Consider the following 10,392-nt stretch of genomic DNA (forward strand, 5'->3'; position numbering starts at 1 on the left):
ACCACTGCAGGCAACACACACAATCCCATATCCAAAAACTGGTCACCAAAATCCAGCCAGCCCCAACCACCGCCTGCATATCGAGCCACCATCATCACCCGAAATCTCACCCATAAAAAACATTGTTCTACAACAAGGGGGGACAATTTCATTTTTCAACCTCTGCTGCAACTCGGAACACACACAGTCTTTCCACCACTCATCATTTCCGCCCGCCATATCGAGTTCACATGAACAAAACAGTCCATGAAATATTCTTGCAGTTCTTGTCAGCCAATTCCACTATTCCAATATGACCTTGCGCTGTTCTTATCCATAAATGGCCATTGTCACACTGTTTCCGGCACACAATTTCTCTGTGTTGAAAGTCGCTTCCTTTTCTGTTATTCGAAATTGCCGCCAACAAAACTGTCCAAATCCGCTGCGTGCTCGCCATTATCACGGTTCGTGATGTTGCTACCGTGTGTATTGAATCAGAAGACTCAGATTCCGGATTTGTGGTTCATTATGAGGCAACTTCACAGTTAAAACAGGACAAAACAGAGATTACAGGAAAACACGTCCGCCCGCCAGCGCGGCAGCCGGAAAAGAGAGATCGAAAGACAGTTTTTGCCTCACATGTAGTGAGTGGTCGGAGTCCAAATCCGACAAAACAGCATTGAATAAATGTCAACATAACAGTCTATAAACATAAAAATATATATATACACAAAACATAAACGCGGACACTTTAGTCCGCGACATTAGTATTTATCAATGACATGTCATTGGTATTTATCTACGGTACCGGTGGTTCTCAACCGCCGATCCGCGCCAACCTTCCTGTCATTCGCCAAATATATTCCACTATTATATCAAGAAGGGACGTACATTTTCCAACTTTAAAAAAGACGAAGTCAAGGCCTTAAGGTAATCAGAACAAAGAAAAGCAAGGGATATCATCATAGAGCCTCCCAACAAAGGCGGGGGCGGCTTGCATTTTTTCCCTAACTGACTACATCACAACAGGTATGCGGCATCTTGCAGATAACTCTGTATACAAGTGCATTTCAAAAAGACACATGTGAACAAATTGCCAACAAAGTAACCAAATTATGTTACAATCTAAAGGAAGCCGGTATTATTGATGACATACTATTCAAAGGGATAACTCCAAAAAAACGAAACCAGGTTGTTTACGTTTAAAACCAAAAGTACATAAGGAAAATCATCCCAGTCGGCCAATCATGTCGACAAATGGAACTGCAACGGAAAACTGAACAGCTTACATAGATTACAAATTAACTAACTTTATGTGCAAAGAAGTAATACGTCAGAGACGTATAGATTTTCTGAATGTTCTGAAAAAAATGGCAATATTCCGTTAGGATCTTATTTAATAACCATGGAAGTGACTTCCTTATATAGAAATATCCCGCATGAGGATGGATGGCATCTTAGCAGTGAAAAAGTACCTCAACAAATATAATAAAGACAAACGTAAAATTCCATGGATCAAAGAAGCAGGTAATATGGTTCTCAGTGATAACAATTTTGTGTTCAATGAAAAGCATCATCTCCAAATCAACGGGACAGCGATGGGAAATAAGATGGCTCTCAAATACGCTAACATATAATAATGGCAAACTTGAAGTCTGAGATACTAGAAATAGCCAAGATCAAACCACAATACTACTATAGATATAGTGATGACGGCTTTCTGATCTGGACACGCAGCGAAACAGTGCTTATAACTTTTATAAACCATGCGAATTCAATACATTCTACTATCAAGTTTACATTCGAATTTTCAACGGAAAACACTGCATTTTTTGACATAAAAGTTCATATCATATAGACATAGACAACAAATTGGAAACCGAAATTGACACCAAAGAAACAGACATCAATATCTTCTACCCTTTTCGTGACACCCCAAACATATTACTACAAACATTCCCGTAGGTTTTTCATACGAAAAAGAAGAACGTGTTCAATACTCGAATTTTTCGACAAGCAAGCACAATTTGTTGCAACTCAAAAAATGTTATTTATCCAATAACTTGTAAGAAGTCTAGGATGCAGTATATCGACGAGACGGGAAGATCGTTAAAGTATCGAATAACGAAACATCTCAGAAGTATTAAGAAAAGAAAGAGGATTGTCAAGACTATTCAATATTTCACAATTCAGCGATATATATAATTATGCTTGGACAGTTTCTACAAATAAAAAAATCTGTAGAAGCGGATTTTGCTCGTTGTGTGGAGAAGTATAGCGAACATTTATGTTCGGAGAAGGGAAGAAATTGGCTTAAAATGCTTTTACATAAACTGTGAAAAAGAACTTTTTCCGGGACTCAGAGAACACATATATATATATATGTGCCCATTTCGTTGTAAAATTGATTATTGCTATTGTTTATTATTATTAGTAGTTTCATTGCGGTAATGAGGGTTCAGGAAATTTGGTCATCACCTTTCTTTCATAATGTTGTTCCCAAACAACGCCATGGTGATGTCATCATTTCCAGTATATATATATATATAAATATATACTTCATTCCAATACTAAGAGAATTTTTTCGTTGTAACCGAAAATGTCATGAATGAAAAGGTTAATTTTCAACTTTGTTGACGTTACTGCACAAAACGAATCCCGTATATTCAACAGGAAGTTTCGAAATAGATAACAAGTAATAGCAATTCTAGGGAAAATACATTCTTCAGCCTCAAATATTTCACAAAGCAATTGGTCTAGTAATTGACAACATAACATTAAAACGATTTATAGGTCGTGTTCAAAAAAGATCCATAGGTATGCTTACTGTTTGTGTTCTGATATTTGATCATGGTTTACGTCAAAGGGAAACTTGCTGTTACAATTTTTCCGCAATTCATATAATCAGAACCATTATATAATGGCTCTAAAATAATTCTTGGTTCTATTGTGAAGTAAATGGGGTTGTCAGTCAATTGTTACATAATTCTGGTGTAGCTACGATTTAATCAACAATCTCAGATTGTGGCAGAAGTTCCAATAGTGGTTGTGCCTCAAAGGGATAGGATATGGTTTACATAAATATCTCGGGGAATGAAAAGCCGATAAAGCTCTCGTCCGGCTGCCCGTCCATGTTGGATATGGAATTAAGTATAAGTATAAGTTTATTTCGACTACATAATCAGCAATAGACGATAAAAAAAATAGATAAAAACAAAAGTAAAAGTAACTGATTATAGAATCGGGAAAGCAAACAAAACCTAGAGTAAGGTTTGAAACGTACAGATTTTAGATGGAAAGGTATTGATAAAAGAAGTAGTACGTGTTCGCTCACCCAAAAGTTAAAAAAAACTAATTAAGGCACGCACGCACACACACACACAATCATCGAGACATGATACTGTCGGAAGCGAAAAAAGCGAGACTTAAAAGTAAAAGGGAAGGAAAATGTACAAACAAATAAAAAAAAAATGAATAAATTCTTTTGCCACACCAAATTAATAATTTTATGAGGATTGCCAAATTGGATACCGAATTAGTCAACAAGAGTAATGTATTGTGGATAGAAAAGTATTCCTCAAAAGATATCGTCAAGCTGATTATAATTGGAGTCACCTAATGCCAAATTGCCCAATCAGAATTGCCAAGTTGGATGTATGAAGAGGTGGGCTAGACCTGCTTCACTCATCAAATAGAAGCCACAACAAGCCAAATAACGTCCAAATTATTTTAAATACTATTAATCAATAACATAGTACCGGTAATCATAATTAAAATTAATTAGGGCGGTATGATACAGAGGTAGGAAAATTGGTTAAGGGAATATATATGGTGTTTAAGGTTCAAGTGAGGTTTCTAGGGTCATGGATTATAGGCAAGTAACTTTAATTGAGGTTGTTGATCACTGCGGTCAGTTCAAATTCATCACGGATGATTCATCAGTCTGCAAGTTTTGTTGATGTATACACCTTTCATGTTGACATAGATAGCATTTAAATTGATCATCATGACGTCCTGAAAAACGAAAAATATATCTGCGAGTACAATATTCAATGATTGCAAATAAGGAATCAATAGAAAACTACCCGACACCTTTGAGTGGAAGTTGTTGAATTGTGTAAATATTGATTAATATTAATTAAATATCATTAGACTGCTAGTTGAAAGACCTGAGAAAGAAGAGATTGTGGTTGGGACACAAGAGAAATTGTTCACAAACCATGCAAAAACCTTTCGATGTCGGTCAAACCACACACATGTATGCCATTATCTTAGTCATTAACATCACACTAACCCTTACACATTTGCATGCTATACACAGCATAAATTCGACCAAGGATAAAAACTTTGTACACACGCAGGACACAGCATATAGTACTACAGCAAGTTAAAATGTAGGGGAGAATCCAAATATACCTCGACTGGTCACCTAATTACAATATTAGGTACAGGAGTTAAATTATACAGTCTACAACCCTCACAAAATATCACACCACCCAAACAGAAAACAAAGTTCACGCATGTGGAATATCATAAACCGAACATTGAAAAAAAGGAAACATGCGCATGCAGATATCAGAATGTGAACAGCCATATTAAGGAAAATCTTATGCTATAGAACAAAATAAATGGCCAACTAGAATGCAAAACAGATAGAGAGAGCTCAACTGCTTGTTCAAAATTAATTAGTAATCTCAGAAACAATAACAATAGGGGAGAATCCAAATATACCTCGACTGGTCACCTAATTACAATATTAGGTACAGGAGTTTAATTCTACTGTCTACAACCTTCACAAAGAATCACACCACCCAAATAGAAAACAAAGTTCACGCATGTGGAATATCAGAAACCCAACATTGAAAGAAAAGGAAACATGCGCATGCAGATATCAGAATGTGAACAGCCATATTAAAGAAAATCTTATGCTATAGAACAAAATAAATGGCCAACTAGAATGCAAAACAGATGAAGAGAGCTCAACTGCTTGTTCAAAAATAAATTAGCAATCTCAGAAACAATAACAATGTTATGGCTGTTCAACATCCTCATGAAAACAATAAGTATGTGCAAGTGCTGAGTGTCCCAACTTATGTCATGGTCTTTCTTTTGAAGTTGTAGCTAATTACATACAAAAAATATATAACAGTGTGATTCTAATAATAAATTTTAATATTTTGATACCAAGTAGGACTTGACTTTTTTCTGAAAAGATTTTTTGGATTTCAATGTCTTCAAATTCAAGGGGAGAGAATTCCACAGCTTGGGCCCAGTATAACATAAGGCATACTGGCTCACAGATGTACTCATAAAAGGTGTGAACAGGTTGGAATTACTTCTTCGATTGGAAGTAATTTTAGTTAGTATGTCGTCGAAGCAGTTTGGCAAGGAATTGTTATGGAAATCATGGACTAATGATAATACTTCAAATTTCATTATATCTTCAACTTTGAGTATATTTAGCTTTTTATAGAAATGGTTTACACTTTCACGTTTACCTTTCCTAAAAGGAATTCTTAAAAAATTATTACAAATACTTTGCAATTTTGAGACAAGTGTTTTATTACCATGGAGCCAGACTGAGCAACAATATCAGATATGGCTGAGTAGTAATGATTGAAACATTGCTAGTAAAGCTGATTGATTAACACACTGGGATACTTTGGCAGCAACTGCCAAGTTTCTTTTTGTTTTACCAATAACATGCAATATGTGTGATTTCCAAGACAGATTTTCATCGAAAATCACTCCTAGAAATTTTATTTCTTTCAATTTCATTGCCATTGAGCAGCAGTGGTTTTGTACAACTCACACTTTTATGCTTGCTTGGATGGAATAATACAAATTTAGTCTTGTTAGCATTAAGAGATAATTTATTAACTAACATCTTCAAGGTTTTCAGCAAACATGATTGACTCAGAGGATTTCAGACACCTGGACATATCATTAATGTAAGCTAGAAAAAATAATGGACCAAGTAAAGATCCTTGAGGAACTCCGTGCTTCATGACACAAATATTTGTAGAGAATGAATTGTCATATTGCACAATTTGTTTTCTGTCTTGCAGGTAGCTCCTGATTCAATTGAATGGGACGCCTCTAATTCCATAGTGATAGAGCTTACTTAAAAGGATGGAATGGTCAATGGTGTCAAAAGCTTTTGAAATATCAAGGAATATTCCAATTGCATGTTGATTGCCTTCAAAAGCCTTGGTTAGTTTGTGTACCAAAACATTAGCAGCCATAGCAGTGGAGTGTTGCTTGCGGAAACCGAATTGATGCGAGTGGAAAACATTGTTGGTTCCAGAGTAGACATTCTGCTATACATTATTTTTTTAAGAATCTTAGAAAACGACGGTAGAAGACTAATAGTTCTATAGTTCCCAAGATCTGAGACATTACCCTTTTTAAAGAGAGGAAGAACTTTAGATGTCTTGAAACTTTCAATGAATAATCCAGTAGATAGTGAGAGATTGAATATGTATGCCAGAATATCAGTGATGTGTTCTGGAATATATTTCAATATTTTGAATGGTATACCATCGATTCCAAAACTTGACTTGAGCTTCATTTCGCGTATATTTTTTATTTCTAATGCTGTAGTAGGCCTTGAAAACATGGATGACGATTCTTGCTTCCCAAGATATGAAATGTAATTTTTGTCACAGCTAGCTGGTTGTGGCATATTGTCGAGCAATCTTTGTGCCACTTGGGAAAAGTGTTCGTTAAATTTATTTGCAATTTGTGTATTACTGCATTCAAGTCCAATCAAAGGACATGAATTATTTTTATTTTTACCGATTAGTTCATTAATTGTTTTCCATACTGCCTTAATGTTGCCTTTGTGAGAGGCAAATTTGGACATATAATAACTTGATTTCTTTTTATGGAGAAGTCGAGCATAAAGACTCCTGCATTCATTATAATGTGACTTGTGTTTCTCATCTATGTTTTTATTGTTTATCAATTCCTTATAAAGTTTTTGTTTGACTTTGTTGAGTTTGCGTAACTCAGTATCATACCAAGGTTTGTTTAATCTGTTTGTTTGTGTTCTGTAAGGAAAAGACTGAGAGTAAACAGTAGAGAATTTATCAAAAAATTTTTCAAAGCATATGTTTGGATCCTGTATGCTGTTGAAGTCATCAATATCAATGGAATTCAATTCACTTATAAAAGTATTCAAGTTGGACGAAGTAAATTGGCGACGAAGTGTTTCAATTTTGTTTTGGATTTGCTTTTCTAGGAGAGAGCATTGTACAATTGGCAAATGATCAGAAATACATTCTGCTAAAACAGCACTGTTAATTTTTTTATCATATACGTTTGTCCAGATGTGGTCTATACAGGTAGCAGAACTTGAAGTTATCCTGGTGGGACAGTTTATCAGAGAATAATAGGCCAGACTGTGCATAATATCAACAAATAGGCTGGTATTCATATTGGACTCATCAATAAGATTATAGTTGAAACCACCCATTATATAAATATAATTCGACCTGTTCATCTTTGAGAGAACTTGGGACAAAAGATGTCTAAAGTTAGCATTGTTCAATTCATCAGTTAGTGGTGATCTATATATAGTACCACAGGTTATTGTTTTACTTTCTAATGATATGTCAATAAACATGGATTCGAAAACCTTCTCACACATGATAGTGAGATCCTTACGGACAATTTATTTCAGGTCATTTCGAATGTACAGACCAACACCACCACCTCGGTGATGAGATCTACTATTAGAGATGAAAACATATCCATCCAATACATTGAAGTGGCCATTTTGATCAGATACAATCCATGTTTCATTTATAGCAATTACATGTGGCTTACAATTCAGTGAATTTACTAGTGCTTCAAATTTTGTGTAGTTTTTGGAGGAGGCTAAAGATCGGATATTGATTGAAAGAGTCATGAAGCCACTTAGTTTTAGACTGGTTCCCGTACATTTGAACCCACGTATATTTGAACCCACGACAATTGCACCTGTATACTATTCACTATTGCACCTATGGAATTTTTTTTGTTTTGCGGATATTCGAACCCATACTAACCCTAACCCATGGGTTTTAGCACCCGCATATAGATTGAACCCGCGGATATACACATGGGTTCAAATGTACGGTCACCTTTTAGACTATCATTGAATTTAAGGTCATTGACATCACTGGAGCAAATACACTGATTTGAGCTATTGTACATGAAAACACTGTCTATGTTGATGGATTCTTCAGTGTCAGTATTGGTTACGGTAACTCAAGAAAAATTTGGTTGAGGTATTCAGGATTAAGTATTTTTGTAAGAGTCTGGGCATCAGCTTTTTCTGAGTGAAAAGTAGAAAATAATTTTGGTATTTCAGAATCAGAGATAGAAGAGAATGGTAAACATTCTTTTTCAAAAAGGAAACAGCACCAAGGCATTTTATCAGCTTCAGATTGCAGGTTTTCATATTGCTGTCCAGAGATATTAGTGCATTTTAAATGTATCCAATAAGAACAAATATTGCAAAAAATAGCTTTCTGATTTGTTCGGACTGATTTGTGGCAATTTCTACATGGATATTTCATCATATGTTTTATGGTTGTGGCAAAAAATAAAATAGATATAAAAAGAAAAAAGTATAAAAATGTAAAGAAGTAAAGTCTAGTGTTAAAATACTAAATTTCCAGACAAAGATGTAGAACTTATAGTTAGTTAAGTACTGGCCTATTCGACAGAGAAAATTAAATTTGAAGATAAGTATTTATTCCCCTTCACTCCTGTAGGCCACCACTTTACCAAAAGGACCAGGGTGCATTCAGTGAGGAATTCGTTAGTCAGGTATTTATTTTCGGGGGCATGGACTTGATGGAGGAGGAAGAGTATAATTATTCCCCATAGCCACAGGTTACGAACCTGAGAATCCTCTCAGGATAATCCGATGCGCCACACCGTGTGAATAGCACATGAGGGACAGCGCATTATGAACAATGAGTTCGCACTGGGAATGACGCATTCGCGTACACAAAGTCGAGTTCGTCGTATTACTGTTACGGTGATGGTGATTACCGGTACTGCAATAAGAAAGATGACTGTTTCAATTGAATTGGCGGCGTAGGGTAACGGTACCGGTACCGTATCCAATTGACCTACCTGGGTACGGTATTGGCAGGCTTAGCAAGTAATTCTGTAATTGTATAGACTACGGTATATTGGGTGAGCGAACACTTACCGGTACTCTGGTACCGGTACTGTACTACCGTACTTAGATAAGATTTTATTTTACTTCTTTTATTAATACCGGTACCGGTACCTCCCCACCTAAAATATGTACCGTACCGGTACCGTACGCTTTAAACCTTGCTTGAGATTTCGTTTGCTTTCCCGACCCTATACCGTAACAGATATAATCAGTTTTATTTATTTCATGATTTTGTTTTTATCAATTGCTTCATCGTCTATTGCTGATTATGGAGTCGAAATAAACTTATACCGGTACAGCGTGGGGAACCGGTACCGTACCTATTCGCCAGGAATAGACAATTTTATTCAACGTACCCATTTCAATGTGATAGGGTGATTCCTGTTGCCACTCGATTGTGACTTCCTCCACATAAAGTCTGAATCAAATAACAAGTTAAATCTGACTATTTCCAAATTTGACATAGACTGGTAACCAGATGAGAAGCCATGGTTTGCAGTACGGCACACTATCCCGAATCCGGATTTGCGTCTACATTCCGGAAGAGCCAAAAAATGAATAGGCGTCTGTGAAACAGGGGGCGTCGAGTCGTTTGCGAGCTCGATGCGTGAGAACGTCAGATGTCTGGATATGACGTCAAAGAAAGTCACGCACAGATCGGCAGTTTGGCACGGCTCTCGAATTTTGCTAATTTGATTTTCGTTTTTTACCGATGTATACTGACCTATATGGTTAGATATACGATGTATTTCTGAATCATTATATTCAGTCTACTGTTGGTAGTGCCTAATTAAAATAATGTCGCGTAAATGCAAACGTCTGTGAATAAAATAATTACTTTGAAATAATATCAAGAGATTACAAAATTATGCGTTTCTATTAATACGTCTACGAGTCCAACTAATTTTATTATAAGTGTTTTTGTCTACATGACATCGTTTGAATTGTCGTATAACGAAGTCAAAACGATGCACGATATCGAAGTTTTTTTTTTCAATAGTTAAATTAATATCAAAAGTGAAACTTTGTATGTCCGTTAATACCTGTAATTACAACAATTTAACATAGCATCTTCGGTTATTTAGAACTGAAACTTCCAGAACGCACAACGATTACGAATTACGATATCATCTAATAATTATATTCGAGATTTTTATTTAAATTTGAGCGTCAACAATCCATAGTAAAATAAAAGCCTCGATGATTAATTGGATTAAACTATTTTGCCAATTTGA

This window comes from Styela clava, chromosome 12, assembly GCF_964204865.1.
Source record: "Styela clava chromosome 12, kaStyClav1.hap1.2, whole genome shotgun sequence".
NCBI classification, from domain to species: domain Eukaryota; kingdom Metazoa; phylum Chordata; class Ascidiacea; order Stolidobranchia; family Styelidae; genus Styela; species Styela clava.